This window comes from Crocodylus porosus, unplaced genomic scaffold (assembly GCF_001723895.1).
Source record: "Crocodylus porosus isolate Cpor-Errol unplaced genomic scaffold, CroPor_comp1, whole genome shotgun sequence".
NCBI lineage: Eukaryota > Metazoa > Chordata > Crocodylia > Crocodylidae > Crocodylus > Crocodylus porosus.
In genome coordinates, this window is record NW_017728920.1 from 17,930,201 (window position 1) to 17,955,882 (window position 25,682).

At 45.0% G+C, this 25,682-nt stretch overlaps 1 protein-coding gene and 1 long non-coding RNA gene across 2 annotated transcripts in view; both read left to right on the forward strand.

The window, feature by feature from the left end:
• The window catches only part of CUNH10orf107 (chromosome unknown C10orf107 homolog), a 141,111-nt gene that overhangs the window by 70,073 nt on the left and 45,356 nt on the right, over window positions 1–25,682 (forward strand). The gene's annotated exons all lie outside the window — the stretch shown is intronic.
• LOC109312546 lies at window positions 1,138–9,690 on the forward strand. Its single transcript, XR_002101842.1, has 2 exons — window positions 1,138–1,204; window positions 9,647–9,690. It is a non-coding gene; the product is annotated as an uncharacterized LOC109312546 (long non-coding RNA).

Here is a 25,682-nt window from a genome sequence, read left to right on the forward strand (position 1 = left end):
AGAAAAAACATTTAAAGCTGTCTCTATGTCTGACTTGTAAAATATTTCCGAATCTCTCCAAATTGATTTGGAGGGTTCCAATTCAATTCGAAGAGATTAAAGGGTCTCCTGATTTTGATTCAGATTTGGAGATTCGGCCAATGAATTGGGCTCAGTTTCCACCAGATTGAATCAGCAACTAAAGCTTTGCATAGCCCCAGTAGGATTCCAAGCTGCTTTTAAATTGTAAACATATCAATAAAACATTGTGTTCAGTTAATACCTATTTGTAATTTCCCGTGCCTTTCACCTGTACGTCGAGTCTGTGTGGTCTTTTCTGGCTTTGCCGTTGCTTTAAGGAAGAAACAAGCTTCTTAATGGGTTGGACCTTGTTCAGTATTCTGGGAGGGTCTCTCCTGCCACGTTGTTGCTGGAAAATTATTTTTAATGGCGAGGAAGATGGTTTATCCCATCCCTCCTGGTGCCTTCCTTCAGTCATCCCTGTTGTCCTTCCTGCTCGGTGCTCCACCTTCCCTACACCCCACCTAATGCCAACCAAAGATGTTGTTTCCTGGGCCACCAACATTGGTATTACGTGCACTTTGACATCATGGCCCTTTGAATTTATGGCGGTGGGACCAGAAGTTATCTGACCTGATTATTCCCTACCACACTTTTCCTTATTTCAGCGTTTTGATGATCCCAGACTGTCCTGTCCCCCAGCATCCCACTCCCAACTCGAGTTTTATACCTGCTGTGAGCCAGTTATTCATTGGTCCTTGCCTTATATGGTCCTGCTGGGATCCAGTCTGTGCTGTGGATATTTGATGTCCACGGCATCTCCCCAGGTAGGTTATGGAGCCGTCTCTGGCTATGACTATTCAAGAAAGCCCCTTCCTGGGACAGACACCACATCCCTGCACTGGGACTGTGTTCAGGATCTGGCCCCTCTGGGCCAGTTGGGGACCTCACTTCTGGTCCTACTGGCTGATTTCCTGCTGGACTTTTTATCCCGGCTTTGGGGGTCTGGGCAGTGAATTGGCCCTGGCACACTGCTATAAAGCATGCCCATGCCAACATGGGAGCTGGTCCTGGCTTCTCCTGACTCAGCAGTTTTTAAAATTTTTTTTCTTTGCCACAGCATTCCCATCCACCATGGTTTCATTTTCACCATGCTCCAATTCCGGTGTGGTGTCCCACTGGCTCCTCTCCTCATCTGGCTTTGGTAAATCTTTTCCACCTTATATCATAGAAAGTTAGGGTAGGACAGGACCTCAGGGGATCATCTAGTCCATCCCCCTGCTCAAAGTAGGACCACCCCCAACTAGATCATTCCAGCCAAAGCTTTGTCTTAGCCAGGTTTTGAAAACCTTCTAGGATGGAGTTTCCACCACCTCTCTGGGTAACCTTTTCCAGTGTTTTACTGCCTTCCTAGTGTGAAACTTCTTCCTAATAGCTAACCTAAACTTCCCTTGCTGCAACTTGAGACTGCTGCTCCTTGTTCTGTCATCTAAGTCCCCTTTCAGTCTTCTCTAGACTAAATAAGCCCAGTTCCCTCAGTCTTTCCTCATAAGCCATGCCCCCCAGCCTCTTCACTATTTTTGTCACCCTCCGCTGGACTCTCCAATGTGTTCACATCCTTTTTATAGTGAGGGGCCCAAAACTGAACTCAGTTCTCCAGATGTGACCTCACCAGTGCTGAATAGAGAGGAGTACTAATATCCCTGACCTACTGGCAACACATCTACCAATGCAGCCCGGTATGCCATTAGCCTTCTTGGCAACAAGGGCACACTGCCAGCTCGTATTCAGCTTATTGTCCACTGTAACCCCCAGGTCTTTTTCTGCAGAGCTGCTGCCCAACCAGTCAACCCCAAGGCTATACTGGAGCAGGGGAAAAACATGTTTTTTGGGTTCTTTAATTAGAGAATTTGTATTTTTTTTCCCTTTTAATCGGATAATATGTGTTTTTTAAACAGACAAAACCAGAATCCCCGGTAATGAGATTCTTTCACTTTTTGTTCACTGTTTTGAGTATTGTTACCATTCAACATACTGTGAAATGAGCTCATCTCAACCTGCTTTGTAATAGACAAAGGTAATTTAAAGAAACAGCTGCTATGATCACTAGCACTAAGTTGTCAATAAAGTACAAAATTTGAAGGCATTGCTTGATAATGAAGGTGCTCCAAGATCAATCTGTACAGGATAAAACTATTTTTTCCAGTTTCTTCTTTTCTCTGGGGAAAGGTGAGGGATAGGGTGGGTGAAGGGCAAAGAAGGATTAGCATGTATGTTCATAAAACAACTCTGTTAAACTAAGCTACCTACAGAGAGTCCAAATATGGCTGTGCAGGAAGAGTTCAGCAGATGCACCCAGTGATAGTTACAGTTAGTCCAACATGTAGAAGAACCTTTTGCGAATCTCATGAAGATTCAGTGGAATAAAACCCCCTGCAGGTTATGTCATCTTACAGACTGGGAGGAACAGCGGCAGTGGCATTATTTTGTAGCCTTATCACTTATGGGATGAGTGAATTCTGTTCCCCTCTGCTGACTTAGCTCTTTGCAGAAGACTCTATTTACTCAGGCTTTTCATGGGAATGGATTTCACCAACTGTTATGACTAACTGGTAAATTACTGAGGATGCAAAGATCTTATTCTGCAAACCTCATTCACTTTATATAAGACCTTATCACAGAGCAGTCCCAACAGTCTTAGTAAAACTGTATTTGGAGTAAGGTCGCTCTATTAGGATTGTGAGACAAGGGAGCAATGTCTGTTCACCAGAGCGCCCCAAGGGATAACAAGGACCAACGGTCATAAACTCCTCCATGACCATTTTAGGCTAGACATAAAGAAAAACTTTACTGTCTGAACCCCCAAGGCCTAGAATAGACTCCCTACAGAAGTGGTGCAGGCATGTACTCTGGACTCATTCAAGAAATGATTGGATGCTTATCTTGCTGGGATCCTTTTACCCTAGCTGACTTCCTGCCCTTGGGGCAGGGGGCTGGACTTGATGATCTTCAAGGTTCCTTCCAGCCCTAATATCTATGAAAATTGGGTTCTAAGTGATAAATTATTTAGTCACAAAGATGTTCTTGCAAGAATGCAAGTGTCCCTAAATTGAGGTTCTCATAATTCAGCTTTTCTTCAAAGTGTCATAGTCAAAGGTCTGTCAAACTCCATCAGGCACAGAACATGTAATAGTTTACTCTCATGCAGCATTCCTGAAGGAGAGCTAATATTTAAAACAGTTTTCCTAGTTTTATTTTCTATTTTCAGCATTAAAGTGCCTATTTAATTTTCAACGTTAAGAGGAATGTTGCTGTAGCATTTATGTAATATAGTACAATTCAGAATTGTTAATATACATTTGGAGCATTTAAATTCCTCTTGCATACACTGAAGTAAATTTCATGTAATGGCAAGTAAATTTAAATTACAGACTGGCAATTAAAGGCTTTCATACATTTGAAAATATTTTAGCCCTGTTTTTTTTCTCTCTTTGATTACTTGGGGGAGGAGAGGGGTTTCCCCCTTCTTTGATTATCCATGATCACAGAAGCAGGACTGTATGTTTATTATAGTGTATTCTAAAGCGGTGATATCAAACTTATTTGACCTCTTGGGCTGGATGGGTGGTACAGGGCTGGTCCATGAGCTAGATCAGGCCCACAGATGCCTCCCCTTACCCACTCTGCCTACATGCCTGATTCAGCTCATGCAGTACCCAACTGGTCTGATCTGGGATGCCAGCCTGAGCAAGCACCATGTACGGCACAGCCTGGGACTGGCTATAACAAACACTGGATGCAGTGTGGACCCAGCCCCCAGTGAGTGCCACAGACAGCACAGGGCTAATCCAGCACAGTGTGTGGGTCAAGGGGCAGAACCAGGAGCCCGATTTTGGGGTTCCATGAACTGAATCTGACCTGTAGGCAAAATGTTTGACACGCCTGTTTTAAAGCATAATTGTGCTAAAATGACATATTTAGATATGTTTGACAATTTTTTCCCAACCCTACCACTGGGAAGAACTCCTGATCCAGTCATTAGGTCAAGGACAGTACAAACTTAGTATGGAAGGAAACTGAATACAGAAATAACTTTTGTAATAAGAGTAAGCTATTTAATCTATTTCTGAGTGAAGATGCTAGATTTACACACTACTATGTATCTGAGACAGGAGAGGTAAATGCCAGTGTTATTAAACATAGAATTCAGCACTTCCTTTCTTTAGCTGTATTTAACCTCTGCTCCTTTAATCATCTGCACAACAGGGAAAAGGGATGTGCTAAAATAATTTGTCATGTATGAAGCAATAGAATTTGTTAACTAGAAGTCACACTGCCAGTTGGAAATAAACAATGAGGCCAAATTTTTTAATTTAAGTTAATTTTGAGTTACAAGTGTTCCTTTTAATTAGATTAATCAGGCAGGCTTCTGTGTCACAAGCCTTAGGGCTAAAAGTGTAGTTTTGATCCTTTGATTAAATTTGTCAAAAATTTAAAAATAGACAAAGTGGCTCACTATTAATATTTGCTTCATTTGTTTTAAATTTTACTTGGCTTTCTCTGGCTCCTGACTCAGCTTTGACTTTCTCTGACCCTGCCCCTGGCTCTTCCCTGGAACTTGGCAGCTGGCTCTTTATATTCTCCTGGCTTCTGACTTCAGTTTGCACTCCAGATGACTTCTCTCGGATCTCTCTCTCTCAGCTCTACTGGGACTTGGTCCCACATTCCCCTCTCTTCTGACCCAGGCCCTAACCTGATGCCCCTGTACCCCCATCTAGCTGACCTGTACCTCCATCTAGCTGACCTCTTGGTTGCCCTTCAGGGTCTACCCACAGACCTGGCTGCCTTCATCCCAGCTGAACCCTCATGATGCTAGGGAAAATTACCATGAAGATACCCCTCATCCTTTAGCTCCTGCTCCATTTGTGCTGAATGCCAGAAATGTTGCAAAGCTGTTTTCAATGTATGCCCAGTCCCTTTTGACATGCTTATGAGAGTGGCACTGTTTATGCTCACTACCACTCTAATGGTGACCGCATGATATTTTTTCAGTGTATGTTACATGTGAAATGGCTGGAGTATGTTTTCTTGTTGGTGCTCCTTAGTGCAGTCTGCTGTGATATAGTTCACAGCTGACTGCTGGATTGGTAGCCTTTGTGAACTGAGTTTGTGGTGTCATTCAAAGAAAGGAAGGATATGGGCAGCCCTTTTACAGGAAAGCAAGGGATGGGCAAGCGATGGTGCAAGGGAATGAAGAGAAAGAGGAATAAAGAGTTAGGAGTCTAGTAAATTTGCCTATCCTCTCTTACCTTGGAATCCTAAGGGATGGTCTTATCCTTAGAATCATAGAAAAATAGGGCTGGAAGAAACCACAAGAGGACATAATCCAACCCTTTTTTCATGGATCCTCTTCATCTAAAATATCCAGGGGAATGTTTATCTAGGTCTTAAGGGTTAAAATAAACTGTCCCTAATTAACATTTTTTATATGATCTCACCTGATTTCAGAAACTAGGAAGAATTGTGTTAATACTTGGTTGGAGAGCATCCAAGGAAAACCTTGGCACTGTAGGAAGTGATTTGGTGAAGAAGCATATAGTGAACAAGTGCCCCAGTTCGGACCTAGTAGGCACTGCACAGCAATTTTTTTTCAAGATATAAAAATTATGTCCTCGTCACTTCCCATTAGCCCAAGGACATAAATTACACAAGAAGGACTATAAACAGATATTGCATTTGCCTTAGGAGGGACTGATTTCTCCTGGGACAGTGTGGTTGTTCCTCACGGCCTTGCTGAGAAATTGCCATGCCGAACACTCTTCAGCCTTTGAGGATGTGCATTGCAATGCCATAGGTTTGTTTTAGGATTGATCACTGCCTTCTCTTCCTCAGCTTCAAGGCAAGTACATTAAGCATTGAGAGTGGTGCCACTTGAGTCAGTTCAGCCAATGAAGGTCTTCCTGCTTTTCTACTGAGTTGGTAACATGGGTTAATATAATGACTCACTTAACACCTCGTGCCCCACCCCCCAACCCTTTACAGCACAGCTGTAGAGACTGTGGCCCTCAGCTATAGAGACTGGCTTCATGCCCAGAAGTCAAGATGGCACTGTCCATCACACTGAAGAATACACTGGCTTGCCCACCACTTTCCTAGCCCCCACCTCTGCATTCCAATCACATAGTCACTGATATGAAGGATAACTATTTTACCAAACCCCTGCTCCATACCCACTGCCTTGGGCTCTCGGTATTCCAAGCAAATAACACTGGCACAGCCTGCCATGCCTTAACCCTGCTTTACCTTATTCCTACCACACCTGAGGAAGTAGGTGCAATGGCACTCCTAAGTGACAAGTCATTAGGAAAAGATTAAGGCACTTTATTGTAATACATTATTATTGCAATACACTGAAAGTACATGAGCAAGGGAAGAAAGTGAATGACTTTTACATCATCAGTGTGGCCATCTGGTCAGTGAAATCTCCCCTGCTAGTGCAATTCCCTCACTCCTACACACCCAGGTCATTCAAAGCATGTTGCACAGTTATAATTTGTGTGCACACATGATGTTTTCAAAGCTGCTGCCAGCTCCACTAGTTGAAAACTGCATAGGCATCCAGGAGTGTTGGGGGAGTCCAGGTGACTACCATCCCACAAAAGCCATTCAAAACCCAGTGTATTTCAACCACTCATTGAGCCCTGAATGGAAGCACAACATGTATATTAGGTCTGTCCAAAGCTTTGCCAGCTGTTTTGTTTCGACAACGTCTCAACTCCTTTCGAGCTCAAAACAGCAAAATTGAAATGAAACAAAGGGCTTTGAAACAGCTTCAAAACAAAATAAGGCCAGTCAAAACATTTCAAAAGTTTTGAAACATTTCAAGTTGTGAAGCAGCAGCCAGGTGCTGGGAGGCAGGGGAGAGCCAGGGCTGCGCTCTGAGCGGCTGGGGGAGACGTGTCCCCCAGGTGGGCTCAGTTCCTCAGCACTGGGTCCTAGGTGGCAGGAGCAGCCTCTTGTCATCTCGCAGACAGATTGGGGCCCACCCACACCCCTGGGTGGGCTGCAGGGGCTCTGCCAGACTCCTTTTGGGGGTTTGGGCCCCTGATCTGCCTGCTGGATCACAGGATGCTGCTCCTGCTTCCCGACTCCTGCTTGACAGCAGCTTGAGGTGCAGTTTCATAGAAACCCCTACACCTATTTCCTTGAAACTTGACAGACGTCATGTCCTCAGAAGGGGCTACCGTCCCAGCAAATTTAATCAGAATCAAGCAAGAAATGACAAAGTTATAGGCCATTTCCTGCTTCCCCATTATAGCCTATGGATGAAACAATGAAACAGCGTCAAAACAGTGAAACCATTTCAATGAAAAAGAATGGAACAGTGCTTTCAAAATGAAACGAAACTCAAAACCAAACACTGTTCCGTCAAAACAGAAGTTGAAGCAGAGCACTGCTGTTTCGCACGGCCCTAATGTACATGCTCATCCTGTGATTCCTGGGACCAGAAACATAGGCATAGCTTGTCCCATGCAAGATAAATGCAATGTCTGTTGATACCCTAAGTGTGTTAATCATGGTTTCTTTCTGACAACATCCCAAATGAATAATTTCACCCTTCCTAAAGTAATTCTTCTGTACATTCAGATGAATAAGGAACCAAAACTTTTTTGATCTTTTATTTAGAGTTGATTGTCATTGCTTAAAGCCTTCAAGAGGTGTCTGATTTCAAGTCATTATCTTCTTATGTAATGCTTATAAGGGATTTGGGACATCAGGTGAAATGCACTGTGTAATACGTCAATTATACTTTTATATATTTTATATTTAGCTGTCAAAATAATTCTCTTGCACAATATATTAATAATGTTTTATTTTTCCCTGATTATAAGTAATTTTAAAAACTGCTTTGTCCCACCCACTCTACATGGTCCTTAATCTGGGTTGAGTATTGGACCTAGGAAATTTTAATTGACATTGACTTCAGACAGATCAAGATTTCCCACTATAAAAAGCTCATAACCCAGTCATCTGATTGCAGAAGTACAAGTTTCTCACTGATTTCACTTGGGAACATGTAGGAAGGTAAACATGAATGCAAAAGAAAATTAACATGAGCAGTTGTCCTAGACAGAGGACTATTTAAAAGTTTTAAATGGTATTGAAAGAAATGGGAATAAGTGAGGAGAAGATGGTGAAGGGTGAACCTGTGTGGTGGACAGGAAGGAATTTTTGGAAAAATACAGGAATGGAAGGACCCTGGCTTCCTTTTTTTTTCTTTCCCTCAGCCCTATAACTCTTGAAAACAGCCCTTGTGGCTGGATGAAATACTTATACACGATAATATTTATCAGAGGTCAAATAATAAGCTTTGGATGTATGCAAAAACTGAAAATATTTGTGCATACTGGGTCTTTATATTTCAAGTGGGGTTTTCCTGAGGCTTTTAGCAATTATTGGAAGGAGAAACATTCTCAGAAATAGCTAACCAATAAGGAATGTTGAATTACTCTGTTATAGTGCTGGATTGCTTATGTATAAATGCACTGAATTATAATGAAGAAATTTCAGGAGAAATTTATAGTATTGCATTTGGATGAAATGTTATGTAAACAGGTACCTAAATACACCAAGCCAACTAAAAATATTTTGGAAGCCTTTCTGAATATTAGTATAATGGTCCTGTTCCATGTGACTTTCATGGTTCAAGCCCTTTCTTAAAGGGGCTAGATGACATTGTGTTACTGACGATACTATAAATTTTTAACTGTTGGGCATTAACAATTGCAATTGATGGTTAACAATAGCCAGTTCTGGCTGCTGTTGTATCACAAAAGAGAACAGAAAATAAATTTGCTTTCATATTACACCCAAACCATTTTATGCATACCTAAGTATCCCACACAACATTTTCCCTTAATAGCCTTTATTTAAGAGATGCCCAGAACTGAAAGTGGAAATGCTAGATGCCAAAATTAATATGCATTGACATTAGTACATAGGAAAGTTTATACAGCACCTGTCAATGTTTTATTTCTGTCTCGGGCAGAAATTCCTGCTCCTCCCCCTCTCCCTTTTTGCAGCTTGTATTTTCTTCCCAAATTTTAATAATAAAAAAAAATCTTATTTAGGCAAATGGTATTGTTTGATATTTGATTAGTTTTTTATTGTTTTGTTTTCTGGAGAGAACAATAGATGCCCCATGGTAATTTACGGGGGGCGGGGAATGCATGCTGGTCATGGCAACCTATAGTATTTGGGTTTTTCAGGGTTTCTAAAAAATAATATATGGATCCAACTAAAAATGTTATGTTTCAAAATATTAGTGCATCAGCTATATTGGAAAAGGCTGAAATTGTTCAAATGACCTCAGTAAAACAATTTGGACTACAATTCTCAGAATGGTCATGAAACTGACATGCCTACATGTTTTTAAAAAGTCATAATCCATCATTCTGAGGTTGGATCGATGGATTATGACTTTCTGATGTCAAATCTGTGAATTAAAGCCTTTTTGAGTACAGTGTGCTATCCAATTATTGCTCCTATTCATATATTATAAATCATTACTACTTCACTGAGCAGTCAGCAGTTTCTATTTCCTAACATTCCAAAGTGTACTTTTTAGGCTTTGCTGTGTTCCCAGATGCTGCATACTGAGCAATCAAAATTGTGTGTGCTGACGTGGTTAAAAAATAAAACTTCTATCACAGCAAACTGGTTAAGGAACATCCTGTGTTCCTGAGTCTTGTAGCTTGTTCTCTCTTTAATTCTCAATATAAAGAGAATTAAATTTGGATTGAAACAGATCCTGTCCCCTACCTGAATAAACAAAAACAGCACATTAAATTAGCACAATAGTTGTTAGTATATATCAGCTCTATTTGGCAGTTCTCACACCTAAGCTGCTTTCAGGATGGCATTTTTGATAAGGTAGATCTGCCTCTGATTAAATTTGCTAGTGTGCTAATTTTAGGTCATAATATATGTGATAGATGCTATTACACTGGAGTCCCTTTAAATGAATGTCTTACAGACTAATACATTTAATTCCAGTGTACCAAATGGGAGAATGAACTAGAAAACTGATCTAATGAAAGCTGAAAATGCATTACTGTCATTGTTTTATATATGCCAAATCAAACTGGGTCTTAAAACATAAACATATTAAAAGAATAACTGGCAAAAGACAATGCCTCAATGTTCAGTTCTGCTTCCTTAAAAATCCTGAAATTAAACTCAACCATATCATGTTGGATCATATTCTTGACAGATTTTCTCAGGGTGTGTGTCTGATCTGTACATGAATAAGCAAATTTCAGATTCTTCCACCTGAATTTTCTTTGTACTGATGATCCTTCATGAGATGCTACTTTTCCCTTGAAATTGCTAATAAGAATATGTTTTCTGAAATGATACCAGTGATTGCTGTGCTGCCAGGGGGGGCTGCCGTCACAGGAGACTTCAAACAAGAGAGGTAGTGCACTCTGGTGAACATGGGAGTCCCATATTCTAGTTTTTGGTGCTGCAACTAATGTGCTGTTTCAGCTTGGTCCAGCTACTTCATTTCAATTTTTACTTTGCTTGTCTTGACTATTTACATTTTAATCTATTGGTAACAAAAACTGTCACAATGCCTTTTTCAAAAGTAGGAGCATTATCTAGTTTTCTGGGGCTAACTTCCTATTTAGGTAATTATTTTATATCTACCTAAATTTATCCTATAGTTTCAGTTGTATGTACTAGTCATCATATTCTGTCTTAAAATATTTCAGTGTTTCTTTAGTCCACCATAGCCTGCTTCTCAAGAGGCTGGTAGTAGTTTTTCAGAAAAAAAATTAAAATTGACTTGGCTCAATATGGCTTGTTGGCCAAATTATGTTGGAAAATTTTAGTTGGAACTGTGTTTAAATAGTTTGTTTCACAGTTACCTAAGCCAGGTAAAGGTATGGTGTATGGTAGGTGAAACCTAAAATTCAGTCTTTCTGCTTGTGTTTCTAAAATGGTAAAAATTCTGCTCATAGGAAGTCAGTGGTAAGATTTTCATTTCATTTAATGGGAACGAGATTTAGCTAATTTGATGACTTTCTGCTTAACACAGTTGACCATTAGATGGAGACATAGAATGTTGTGTGTTAGAGGGTGTACAGATGGTAATCAAATCCACCAACTGCTGCTTGTGTTTTCTGGGCAACTTGCCAACTTACTGGCAGTATGTTGACTGGAAAGCAGACAGTGACACACTTTGATCGAAATACTTGTATGATTATTTTTTTGTTGTAATATTATTGGGGTTTTTTTAAATGATAAAAGAGATCAAGATGTGTATCTTGATCAAAGAAGGCTGCTCTCTGCTTCCCCATCAGCAACTTCTAATTTATAGAAATCAGATTGCATAGAAAGTAATCAGCAAAAGGTTTGAGATCTCTCTTGTTCTAGTCACTGCCAGGAGATGCTGACAAGTGAGAAAATTAAACTCAGAGATGGGGGGAATTCATAGTAAAGCACCAATTTAAATTTATTTTTGAAGAATTCAGTTTTAATAAAGAAGAAGTTAATGTAAAAAAATTGAGTTAAAATATTCAAACTAGATACTGTGTTCATTCTAATAGGAGTTTGAACCTATCTGTGGTGGTACTAGTTTCTTTCATGCTAAAACCATGAGATGAATGTAGTGTAAGTAGATAAATCCATTTGCCTAGCATTCTAAAATTATAAATGCCTAAGTCTGTCCGTCTGTCTGTAATACTTTATTCGTGCTGTGATGGGCTGACAAACAGCCAATCGGAGTGCAAACAAGTGTTCCAACAGGAGCTGAAAACCAGTGGAGTGCCACCATGATGGTGGGGACACAGGGGACGAGGGAGGGGTCAATGGAGAGGATGGAACAGGGGGCACTGCCGGCCTCACACCCCCTGCCCTGCTTCCTGCAGTTGGCAAGGATGGAGTGGGGGAGAGACCACCAGAGCTGGCCTCACCCCCCATTACTCCTTGCAGGTGACAGCGGCGGGGGTGGTGCAGGGGGGGAGCAGGGTTGGGACATTGCGGAGGGGGCCAAGCCACAACTCTGGCCTCAGCCCACACTTCCCCCCTCTGTTGTCACCACCTGCACGGCCCAGTGCCTGATGTAGGTTGGGGGAATAGTGGGGGCACCTCAGCGGCAGTGGTAGCAGTGGGGGGAGGGGAGGAGTGGGCCCAGGCCCCACCCAGGTGGGGAGAAGGACTGAGCCCGAGTCGGGAAAGAAGCCAGCCCACCACAGTGTCGGGAGCAGTGGGCCTGGGCTGACCTGGTGGCAGCAGGGGAACAGGAGAAGTTGGCTTGGATCTGACAGGGGAAGGAGGGGTGTGGGGGAAGAGTGGGCCTAAGGGGGGAAGAGGCTCACTCCTTCCTTCCCCCAGCTGCTGCCGTATTGGGCAGACCTGCTGCTCCTCCCGACCATTGTGGCAGGCTGGCTTCTCCCTGGCTTGGGCCCAGGCCCACTCCTGCTCCCACTGCCCCTCCTCCCCTGCCAGCTCTGAGCCTGATCCCTGCCAGGTTGGCCAGGCCCACTGCTTCCCTTACTGCAGTGGGCTGGCTTCTCCCCACCCTCAGGCCCAGTCCTCCACTGCACAGGCCCACTCCTTCCCTCCTCCCACCTCTGTGGAATGGAGTGGGGGGATGGGCCAGGACTCCAAGCACCAGGAGGTAAACAGGGAGCATGCCTAGACAGGAGGGTGCATAGGGCTCCTTCCCTGCTTGCTCCCCACCCTGGTCATTCCTGATGGGCAATTGGCTAGTATTTCATAGGGGCAATAATTGTTTTGGATCCAATTTTTTAAATAGAACTTCCTGATGACCACTTAATTTGTCCACAGGGAGTTTTGCCCCAGATATCATGGATTAGTATATATGTAAATGCTACATAGCCAGGCCCTTCAAACAGCACTTGTGCCTATAAATGTTGCAAATAATAGCATGGACACAATTAGAGGCCATAATCTGAAATGTTGGCCTCTACATATGGCAGAGTCATTTTTAGCTTTTATTATTTACTCCTGCTAATAACTAACAATGCCTGACTGGATTAAATGCAGCTACACAGGTGCATCATAGAGTGTAATGTATTATTCCAGTTTGAGAAAAAATAGGTCAGTACATGGATGAGTATTTGTGGCTCATATAAAAAAAAAGATAAATGCCATTGATGGAAGTTAAAATCTCATTTATTTTGAAATGCTAGTGCACCCATCTGGCTTTGAATGCCTGCTCACATGCAGCCTTAGCCTGCACCGTAAGGGGGATACGTTCGACTGCTTCATGAAAACCCTGAGATGGGTGTTGGTTGTCTCGAGGATCACCCTCAAACTCACCTGCCATGACTTTGAATGTTACACCAGTGGAGGGAATAACCTTGAGAGGGCCCTCAGGAGAGATCATCATCATCAACCCCAGAAACATCGCCAGCCAGATGTTTATGGGGCTCCACCTCCCCTACACCCCAAACCTAACGCCAACCTCCAATGGGATGCCAAGACTCAAGGTGACCGTTTCTCCAGCATGGTTGTTTTTGAGCTTCATTGCCTCTTCAAGGCTCTAGGCTATTGTCCCCTCACTTCCTGTGAGTGAGGCATTGAATCAGCTTGGCCCTGTGTCCTGAGTCCCCTGCTACTAGCAGGCTCTGCTCCTCAGGCCCATTCAGGTGCCCTTGCACCAATTAATAAAAGAAAGAAGAGAAAAAGAAGAAGAAACCTTCAATTCTGGGATCATACAAGTCAATCCCCTCAGCTCTCCTGCCTGTACCTGGCAAGGTTTTCCCTGATGTCACTCCCCCAACATCTCCCTTCCTTCTGCATCCCCAGCCCCTCTTCATGGCCTAATACTTGAAGGTAACTGGATAGATGGGATTTTAAATCCTTGGGGTTGGTCGCAGTCTCTCTCCCCGGGTCTCCATTCCTGCTTTTTCACCGACTGGAGCTTCCGATGCCATGCTCCCTCGGTGGTGATCAGAGCTCATTGCCCTGAGCTCTCTCCCCTGTCCGGGGTTCAACTTTATTTTTTTTCTTGGTGCAGGTAACTTCTGCAGCCTTTGCTGCCACTCCCTGCCTGGGTTGGCTTTGATCACGCTGGCGCAACATGCTACCAGTGTGAGGAGCCTCCACCGCCTCTCTCCCTTTCCTCTCTTCTTCACTGGCACTAGCCTTTATTCCCACCAGCTGGTGATTCCCTCTGACATCACCTGCCAGCCTTAATTAAATAACGGCGCGGCTTGTTAACCACATTGGGTCTCTCCTCTGCCCCTCTCGCATTATGTCTCCTACAGGTAAGTAACCATTTTTAATTTTCTTTTTCATCAGTATACTTGTCTTTGCTGGGTCCCATGGGCGTGGTTCCCAGATCATCTGGCTTGTTGTCCCTGGAACACAACCCCCACCTTAAGCTGCCTTGGGGTGTTTTAAATTCTCGTGTTGGGATCCTACCTGTTACACTGGATATTCCTCCTGACTTCTGTTTTTTGCTGCCGTATCTGGGGTCATCACTGCATCTGGATAGAAAATCTGCTGTTACATTATTTTTTCCGGGTCAATGTAATATGTGGAATTTGAATGGTTGGAGTGCAAAGGCCCACCTCATGATGTGGACGTTGTCAGTTTTGGTTGTGCTTAATTTTAAGGGACTGTCCCGGGACAAGGGGGAGATTTGAACCCTGAAGGGTCAAAGAGGGACCCTGGGGGACAGCACACCCCAGAGAGAGGGAGGAGAAAGGAAGAATGAGCAAAAACAACTCACCAGCAGCACAAAGCGTGGCGGGACTGGCAGCGGCGGTGGGAACCGTGGCGGAGCAGAAAGAGGCAGCGGAGCCCACGTGACTCATTAGCTGCGGTTCACTTAAAGGGGAAACAGCTGGGAGAGAGGGGGAGGAGAACCGACCCAGGAGTATAAGAAGGGAAAATAGGCGGACCGAAGGGGAGGAGAGGTGGCAAGAGGGTGGCGAGAGAAGAACCCTCGGGGCCACTAAGGCAGTAGAGGGAACAGGGGATGCTGCTCTGGGCTTACAAAAGGTATCCGAACTGTGCCCAGGGGGAGACGCTGCCGGTGGACCCAAGAAGACGCAGGTGTCCTGGCTGTATATAACCCTCGGGCCGCGAGAGGAGCCGACGGGAGCGACCTTGTCAACTGGGGCTCGAGGCCGACAGAAGTATGAAGCAAGAGGTATCCGTATAAGAAGGCCAACTGAAACCTTCACGCTTGCAACAGAGGACACAGACTGGAACCCTGTCGAGGGAGGGCTCCTTCATTGAAGAACGTAGAGGGCATACTTACAAGAGAAAATCCCCACCCGAGCTTGCATAGTAGCCTGTAAGGGGAAGAGTAGTTGGGGTTTAAGGGGATGGCACTGTGCTAGGCATGCCTGGGCAGAGATATAAGGAAGGTTGTGAAGGGGTGTTGTAGTAAGGTCATCATAGCCTCTTGGTGGACCTATTATTGTTATTATTATTATCATTGGTATCACTTCCATTATCGCTCTTAGTGTCGTTACTGGTGAGCTCTGGCTCTGAGCGTCACAGCCAGAGGGAGCTAGGGCCCCTAAGCTTGCACGAGTCTGGAAAAGGTCTGGATTTATTGGGCCCTCTTCCTAGGCCTGACTAAAATCAGGAGGGACCCTACATCAAGTAAGGGTCGGTTGTTGGCAACCACAATAGCACACCGCTGAGGCTGGGATAGGGCGAGGTACAGGGGAGGTTGGAGCCTCGCGAAGAACATCATGCCTTGGCCGCGGGGAGGCAGCCAGGATCAGACAGTTGTACCCCTCCACCACTGAAATATCATCGAAATCGTGGTAGGCGGGATAAGGAGGGGGAAGACCACCTGAACCAAGAGATCGGTGACACCTCCCCTAAGGGACGGAGCGAAAGGTTACCACCAAGTCCTTGGGCCAGGCGGCACGGGATTGTATGATCAAGGCTCGGCGAGTGCAGGGACCATAATCCATTACTAGTGTAAACTCTCTCCCCATCAGGTAATACCTGAAGTGCTCTACTGCTGAGTGGATAGCCAAAATTTCTCATTCAATGGTGGCATACCATGTTTTCACGGGCAGCAACTTCTTACTGGCATAGGTGACTGGTCTCCCATTCTGGCATCCTCTTGGGTTAGTACAGCCCCCACAACTGTCTCTGATGCATCGATCTGTAATATAAAATGTTTATGGAAGTCAGCAGTGTGTATTACCATGCCTTCACATAGGGCTTTCTTTAGTAGCTCAAAGTTCTGTGTCATTTGGTCTGTCTATTTTATCCCTCCCGCATATTGTCCTTTCAACGCTTCTAAGAGGGGTGCTGCTAGCTCAGCAAACCAGGGAATGAACCACCGATAGTCATTGGTGATAGTCAAACCTAAAAAGGATCTTAGTTGTTTGCTGGTCTGTGACTCCTGGAAATTGTGGATAGTTTCTACCTTATCATCTAGAGGCCTTATTGTGCCCTGTCTGACCAGAACCCTAAGTACTTAGTTTGTTTCTGGGCTTGCGCACACTTTTTTGGGTTAGCTGTCAGGTCTGTTTTCCTCAATTTGGTGAGTACTGCTCAAAGGGCTCTTTTGTGTTGGGCCCATGTTTGAGTGAACACCACATCAAGTGCTCAAATGTCGCGGCTGCCCCGTGAAGACCGAATGGCGTGCAGACAAATTTGTATAATCCCCATGCTGTCCCAAAGGCTGTCTTGTGTCAGTCCCTATGTGCTACTGGGATTTGCCAGTACCCCTTCACTAGATCTGGGGTGAAAATATACCGGGCGTTTCCAATGCACTCTACCAGCTCTGTGATGTGGGGCATAGAAAACTCATCAAAAACTGCTATCGCATTCAGCCGTTGGTAATAGATGCATATCCGCAAGGAGCCATCAGGCTTAGGAACCGGAACTAGTGGGCTACGCCAAGGGCTCCGGGATGGGAGTATGATTCCTTGTTTGATCTTCTTTTTTATTCTTCTTACATATTTCACCAGAGAGGTGATGGGGCACTGGCCACCACTTTTCCTGTACTATAGCCCCCAGTGGTGTCTGTATTGAATGGCAGACCCCTCAGGCCCATCCAGGCTCTTCCTTGAATAAGTCCCTGAATTCTGCAACCAGGGTTTTCACTTCATCTTTTTGCATTGCAGAAAGCTCTTCTCCCATCCTGATCTGACCCTCTGTTCTCGACCTGGCTCCTCCCAATGCTGTGCCTTGTGGACCCAAGTCTTGTGTCTCTGCTTCTGAAAAGGCAGCCCATCCCTTGGACCCATGCCACTCGCATAGAATCTTAACATGGTATATTTGCTTTTTGCGAAGATGACCAGGGCAGTGCACCTCATAATCTACTGGGCCTACTCAGCGGATCACTTCAAAAGGGCCTTGCCATTGGGTCAATAATTTGCTTGAAGACATAGGTAGCAACACCAATATCCTCTGTCCTGGTTCAAATTCTCATTCTTTGGTATGGGAATTGTACTGTTCCTTTTGGCAGCACTGTGCTTCCTGCAAATTATCCTTGGCTAAATTTCAGGCCAGCTGTATTCTTCTTTGGAACTTCCATTGATATGAGGCTGGGTCTCTTGTTTCCCCAGTATTGCACACCCAATCCTCTCTCAGTGTTTGTAGCAGGCTTCTGGGGTGGTGGCCAACACCAGTTTGAAGGGGGAATACTTCAGTAAGTCTTGGGAAGTGTTAGGAAAGCTAAGACAGATACGGAACTAGGGCTAGCATCAAGGATAAAAAAAAGTCCTTTTTTAAATACATGGGGAGCATTAAGAAGGTAACATGGGGCCCCTGCAGGATATGCTGGCAATCTGGTGGTTGAACCAGAGGAGAAAGCAGACCTCTTTAACAGTTTATTTGCCTCTATTTTCTTGTGCAGGGACTGGGACTCTCCTACCAAGATTCAGGATGGACTTGGGAGAAACTCTGCCAAGCCTAGGGTCAGGGAGGACTGGGTTAGAGAACTTCTGGAAGGGCTGGATGTGTTCAAGTCAGCAGGTCCAGATGCTTTCCACCCCAAGGTGTTGAGGGAATTGGAAGGGGTTATCGCGGGGCTCCTGGCATGGCTTTATGAGCACTTGTGATGCCCTGGCCAGGTGCAGGATGACTGGAAGAGGGCCAATGTGGTCCCCATCTTTAAAAAAGGGAAGAGGGAGGACCTGGGCAACTATAGACCAATTAGTCTTACTTCAATCCTGGGGAAGCTCTTTGAGAAGATTATGAAGGAGCACATCTGTGATGGGCTAGCAGCGGGAATGATGCTCAAGGGAAACCAGCATGGTTTAATTAGGGGCAGGTCCTGTCAGACCAACCTGATTGCCTTCTACAATCGGGTCACAAAATCACTGGATGCAGGTGTTGCAGTGGATGTAGTCTTTCTGAACTTCAGGAAGGCCTTGGACACTGTCTCCCAGCCCATTCTCATTAAAAAGCTAGGTGACCGTGGCATTGCTGCCTACACAGTCAGCTGGATTGCAAATTGTCTGAGGGGTGGTACTCAGAGAGTGGTGGTGGACTGATCATTTTTGACCTGGAGGGAAGTGGGCAGTGGGGTCCCCCAGGGCTCGGTTCTTGGGTCTGCACTGTTCAATTTCTTTATTTACTGCTTGGACGACAGGGTGAAGAACAGCCTGTTCAAATTCACAGAAGACACCAAGATTTGGGGTGAGGTGGGCATGCTAAAAGGGAAGGACAGATTACAGCAGGACCTGGACAGGTTGTGGGGGGGTGGCAAATGAAAATAGGATGGGATTCAATACTGACAAGTGCAGGGTGCTGCACTTGGGCAGCAGGAACCAGCAGCATACCTGTAGGCTGAGGAACTCCCTTCTCAAAAGCACAGTGTCAGAAAGAGAACTTGGAGTTATTATTGACTCCAAGATGAACATAGGCCAACAATGAGAGAACACGGGCAGTCGGGCTAACCATACCTTGTCCTGCATCCACAGATGCATCAAGCAGGGCCAAGGAGGTGATCCTCCCCCTCTATGTGACACTGGTCAGGCCGCAGCTGGAGTACTGCATCCAGTTCTGGGTGCCGCACTTCAGAAGTGATGTGGATAGCATTGAGAGAGTCCAGAGGAGGGCCACTCACATAATCTGGGGACAGCAGGGCAGACCTTATGAGGAGAGGCTACAGGACCTTAACCTGTTCAGCCTTCACAAGAAAAGGCTGAAGGGGGACCTGGTGGCTACCTATAAACTTACTAGGAGGGACCAGTGAGGTTTGGGAGAGACTTTGTTCCCCCAAGTGCCTCCCAGAGTAACAAGGAATAATGGCCATAAATTGCTAGAGAGTAGGTTTAGACTAGACATTAGAAGGCACTACTTCATGGTCAGGGCAGCTAGGATCTGGAACCAACTTCCAAGGGAAGGGGTGATGGTCTTTAAGAGGAGGCTCAATGTTTACCTGGCTGGGGTCATTTGAGCCTAGTTTTCTCTCCTGTTCAGGGCAGGGGTTCGGACTAAAAGGTCTACAAGGTCCCTTCCAACCCTACATCTATGAATCTATGAGTGTTCCTCAGTATGAATAGGACCAGAGAGAGGAGTAGATCCCATCTTTGAGGGTCCCTCCCATGCAACAGCATAACATCCTTTTGATTGTTCTTTTAAGTCATTCCACCAATCCATTTGTTTTTGGGTGGTACACTGAGGTGCAAAGATGTTTTATTTGTAGAGTACAGCATGCCACTCATAATACCCCTGACATGAAGTTGGATCCCTGGTCAGTAAGGATCTCTTGGGGGATCCCCATCCTAGCTATCCACTCCATAAGCTCCTCTGCAATTCGTGGTGCAGTCACTGCCTGTAGGGGTACAGCCTCTGGATATCAAGTAGCATAGTCAATGAACACCAATATGTACAGGTGGCCGGTGCAAGAACGAGGAAGCGGCCCAATTACATCCATGGCTACTCTAGAAAAGGGTACATTGATCACAGGCAGAGGCTGAAGTGGTACCATCGCTGGGCTATCCTCCCTAGCCTTCTGGCATTCAGGGCACACTGCACAGTGACCGGCTACATCCTCCCCCAGTCCTGGCCAAAGATACCACTGGGATAACCATATCCCATGGGTCTTGTCTCAGCCCATATGTCCCCTTGTGGGGTTGGAATGGGTGAGGTGCCAGATGGGATGTCAGAAGCAGGTGGGTACCACAAATTGCATTTTTTCAGGCTCCCCTACCCTTCTCGGTTGAATACAATATAAAAGCTAATTCCTTACCTTGAATCAAGGAATGTCTCCTGGTCTCACCACTTGCATGGCTGAGGGGGCCAGAGCCAGGGCCCACAGCTCCTGAAGCTCAGCATCCTCTTCTTGCACCTCATGGAATTGACGATCTCTGGTTATATCATGCAAATCAAGCACATCCGCATCATCCATGGACTCCTCACTGTCCTCAAGTTCTCTGAGCCAGCCTTCCCTATTCCGTAGGCTCCTGCCTGCCCTCTCGGCATCATGAACCCTCTCGAGAGCATCATATATCGGTGTCCAATCATGTCCTAATAGCATGTCACAGGCTAAATGGGGTACTACCCCCACTAACAATCTTCCTTGGTATTCCATGACCCTGAGGCGTATCCACTGACAGTCAACATGCCTGGTTTCCCCATGAAGGCACAATATCCTCACCGGCTCCACCTCAATGCTTGGCCCCATTGTGGGGATGATCAAACCTGCCTTCACCAAAGATTGGGGGCATCCAGAATCCAGGACAGCTTGAACAAGTTGATCTCCGATCCAAGCCTTAACTACTGGCCATCCCCATATGGCACTCTCTCCGCCAGTGACATAACTGCAATCCATGGGTTCAGCCTGGTTTTGTTCTTTCCGTCTCTCCACTGGCCCCCTAATCGACTTATCAGGGCACCATCACTCCACCGGGTCATCTCAACAGTCCTTGGAGAAGTGGCCAATCTTCCCGCAGTGGAAACAAACTGTCTCTCGGGCCATGCCCCTAAAAGCGGGTCTCCTCTTCTCCAGTTTTCTTGGACTTGCAATTCTCTCCCAGCGTGTCTGGAGGTGCTATGGCTGTGGGCTGCATGTCAGGATGCCTTTGGTGGTCTGGGGCTTCAATTTGGTTCCTGGCCAATGCACCACTTTGCACCTGTCTGGCTTCAGATGCCCACTCATATGCAGCCTTTGTCCGCAGTGTAAGGGGGATACATTTGACTGCTTCGTGAAACCCCTGAGATGGGTGTCAGATGCCTCGAGGATCACCCCCAAACTCTCCTGCCATGACTTTGAATGTTACACCAGTGGAGGGAGTAGCCTCTAGAGGACCCTCAGGAGTGATCACGTCACCGGTCAGATATTTCTGGAACTCCACGTCCCCTAAACCCCAAACCTAATGCCAACCTCTGATGGGGCACCAAGTCTCAAGGCTGTTCTTGAGCTTTCTTGCCTCTTCAAGGCTCTAGGCTATTGTCCCCTCACTTCCTGTGAGTGAGATGTTGAATCAGCTTGGCCCTTGTGTCCCAAGTCTCCTGCTACTGGCAGGTTCTGCTCTTCAGGCCCATTCAGGCACCCTCACACCAATGAATACAAGAAAGAAGAAAAAAAGAGAAAAAGAAGAAGAAACCTGTAATTCTGGGGTCATAGGAGTCGATCCCCTCAGCTCCCCTGCCTGTACCTGGCAAGGTTTTCCCCAGTGTCGCTCCCCTGACATCTCCCTTCCTTCTGCATCCCCAGCCCCTCTTCACAGCCCAATACCTCAGGGTACCTGGGCAGATGGGATTTTAAATCCTCAGGGTTGGTCGCAGTGTCTCTCCCTGGGTCTCTGTCCCTGCCTCTTCACTGATTGGAGCTTCCAATGCCGTGCTCCCTTGGTGGTGTTTGCAGCTCATTGCTCCGAGCTCTCCCCCCTGTCCGGGGTTCAACTTTATTTTTTTTCTTGGTTCAGGGAGCTCCCACAGCCTCTGCTGCCACTCCCTGCCTGGGTTGGCTTTGATTACGCCAGTGCAGCGTCCTACCAGTGTGAGGAGCCTCCACCGCCTCTTTCTCTTTCCTTGCTTCTTCGCCAGTGCCTGCCTTTATTCCCACCAGCTGGTGATTCCCTCTGATGTCACCTGCCAGCTTTAATTGAATAAAGGCAATGCTTGTAAACCACACGGGCTCTCTCCTCCGCCCCTCTGGCATTGTCTTCTACAACTAAGTAACCATTTTTCTTTTTCTTTTTGTATTTGTCTTTGCTGGGTCCTGCTGGTGCGGTTCCCTGGCCGTCTAATCTAGTATGCAAGTTCACAACCCATGGGGCTCCCACAGATCCATGGTGAGCCCCACGGGCTGGGTGACATGGATTCAGGGCCAGATGCCTTCAGACTGGAGAATAAGCACCCTGATCTAGAATATGTGTGTTGTCATACCCTCCCTGACATCTACCATCATTGATACAGAAATACATCCTTGACTGTTCTGTTATAATCCCTTTTTTGAATCTGTCTGTTTTATCTTCCTCTGCAGCTTCCTGTGATAATGAATTGTAGCAGTGGAACTGGGACTGACTTTTGAATACAGCTCAGGGACCCTGTTTTTGCATTCATTCATGGCTGCTGATGATAGCCAGAATCTAATGTAATTCAGGTAGTGATATAAGGCATATTTATTTTATTTTACATTTGAGTATCTTTTCATTTCATGCTTATTTTCTGGAACTGAAAAGCATAGCTCCTGTGGTGAAGGTGGTATCAGAATGAATAAATTAATGAATATCTACAACATTTTTATCTTGTTATCTTCAATTCCAAAATTGGCTGTGTTACAGACATTCTGTCCTAATTCCAGATGTAAGCACTGTCTTCATACTCCTTGTAATAACATTTTCTACATGAGTTCTTGTACACCTGAAGCTATTGACCAATGTACTTGATTTAGTTATGAAAAAGGATCCAGATTCCAGTTTAACTTCATTACCTTTACATCTACTTTCTTAACCTTTTAAAAATGTTAGTTCAGTTTATATTATTATTGAGCTCAGATTTTTTATAACTATAAAAGATCCAATTCCCTTTGAAAATGTTAAAAATACGTAAGTAAAAATGTAATTAGAATAAGGTTTAATCAGCATATATGAAGGTTGGTATTTATGTTATCTGTAGGAATGTGTATTTATAACCTACCAAGTCAGTAATATTAAGAGGCAAGGTTTCTGCCTCAGTGTTGTAATGATGCTTGATTGACCTGTAAGTTGTTAGGATTTTTACATAGGACTGAAACTGAAATTTAATGTTTGAGACTGTGTATAACTGACTTACAGTGATTAGCCAAGTTATTTGCACATTCAGTTCCCAGTATGTCAATAACAACATGTATAACTAATATTTAGTTAGAAATCCAGAAGTCTCTATATAAGAAAGTATTGAAAAGCAGAGGTTTAAATGCCACATTCTCCACAGCTACTACATATTGTAGTGTATGATTAGTATCATGTAAAAAAGTCAGCTGTTTTCTATTTAAAACAATTGAAATTAAATTAGAGATGGTGAGAGATAAGGAGTTAAATGAGTGTTATATAAAACTTCACTGTGGGAGAAAATATTCTATTGAAAAATGTTATTACTTCTTCCTACTCGTGATTGACCACAAGATGAACATGAGCCTTCAATATGATGCTGCAGCTAGTAAAGCGAGCAAAATGCTGGATTGCATCCATAGATGCTTCACAAGCAAATCCCAGGACGTCATTCTCCCATTGTACTCAGCCTTAGTGAGGCTGCAGCTGGAGTACTGCATCCAGTTTTGGGCTCCACAATTCAAAAAGGATGTGGAGAAGCTTGAGAGGGTGCAGAGAAGAGCCATGCACATGATCAGAGGTCAGAAAAACAAACCTTATGATGAGAGGCTTAGAGCTATGGGACTTTTCAGCCTGGAAAAGCGTAGGCTCACGGGTGATCTGATGGCTGCCTATAAGTTTATCAGGGGTGACCACCAGGATCTGGGGGAACGTCTGTTCACCAGAGCGCCCCAAGGGATGACAAGGTTGAACGGTCACAAGCTCCTCCATGACCATTTCAGGCTGGACATAAGGAAGAACTTCTTTACTGTCAGAACCCCCAAGGTTTGGAATAGACTGCCACCGGAGGTGGTTCAAGCACCCACTTTGAACACCTTCAAGACACTTTTGGATGTTTATCTTGCTGGGATCCTATGATCCTTGCTGACTTCCTGCCCCTGGGGCAGGGGGCTGGACTTGATGATCCTTCAGGGTCCCTTCCAGGCTGAATGTTTAGTATAAACAACATTTTAAAATATCCTCATTTGATGACATGACTAGATGTTGGTTTCAAGACAAGTCAAAGCAGAATGAAATAAATATGCCTTTCCACCAGAAACTGTTTCAAGCTCAACAAAAATTGGTAAATAACTATTTTTCTCAGAAAACAGCCTAATTCTAGACAGGGAAACAGCCTATAAGGGAATTCTTCCTACACAAAAGCAGCCCCACATTTTTACCAAGCTTGCATCATCCAAGGTGCAACTGGCTTTGGTAGCTAATCAAGAGGAAGTTTATTAGATTTCCAATTATACTCCTGGACAAGCTACAATCAAACAAAACTCTAGCTCCCTTGTGTTGTTACTGTGACCATGCTAAGTACAGAGCTATCCACAACTATATACCTATTCAACATACATGATGGGTCATAAGATACAGCTGAAAATAACTCAAAATATCCAACTTCTAACCACTATATGTAGACTCTTGAGAATGAGCATATGTATGAACTTGTCTGTTTTCATTTGTTTACACCAGGCTGTAAAATAGATCAGGTGCTTCATATAGCCATAAAACAATGACAGTTTTGAATTAAAAATAAAGTGGTAGATGTCCTTGACTTTTACAGTACAGGGTGCATCTACATTGTAATTAATGCAAATGAATAATTTCTGTCACAATTTGCACTGGAGCTTATTGTTCCTGTGAGCCTAGGACCTCAGCATGTTGAGCTGGGACAGAGTAGCCCCAGCTGATAGAGTCTGGGGAGTCAGCCTGTCAGCCCATGGCTACTCCTACCTGGCTCAACCTGCTGGGGAGGGGCTGGATGGGGCACAAGCGTGCTCCAGTGCAAAGCTAGCTGGCAGGCAGTCCCCATACTGAAGCATGCTTTTGCCCCAGCCAGTCTTATCATTATCTACACGTGCATTGTGATGCACTAAATAATGCCACTACAGGATAGTACTTATGTTTACAAGTACTAACTGATGGTGGAGTTCGTTAGTTTGCTGCAACTTACTAGGGCCAACTTACTAGGGCAGAACTCTTCAACAAGTTCTTTGCCTCTGTGTTCCTGTCTGCTGAGAATGGGGTGCTCTCAGGTGATAGCATAGAGAGGCCCAGGAAGGATGCGAGTCCCCCAACTGTTAATTCAGACCTAGTTAAGGATTACCTGGAGGGCTTAGATGTGTCCAAGTTGGCAGGCCCGGATGACCTTCATCCACGGATGCTGAGGGAATTGGCTGGTGTCATCGCGGAGCCATTGGCACGGCTGTTCAAGGACACCTGGTGCTCGGGCCAAGTCCCTGAGGACTGGGAAAGGACCAATGTGGTCCCTATTTTCAAGAAGGTGAGGAAGGAAGAGCCTGGCAACTACAGGCCAGTCAGCCTCACTTCTATCCTGAGGAAGGTCTTTGAAAAAAGTATCAAGGGCCACATTAGTGAGAGCCCTGCAGGGGAAGTGATGTTGAGGGGTAACCA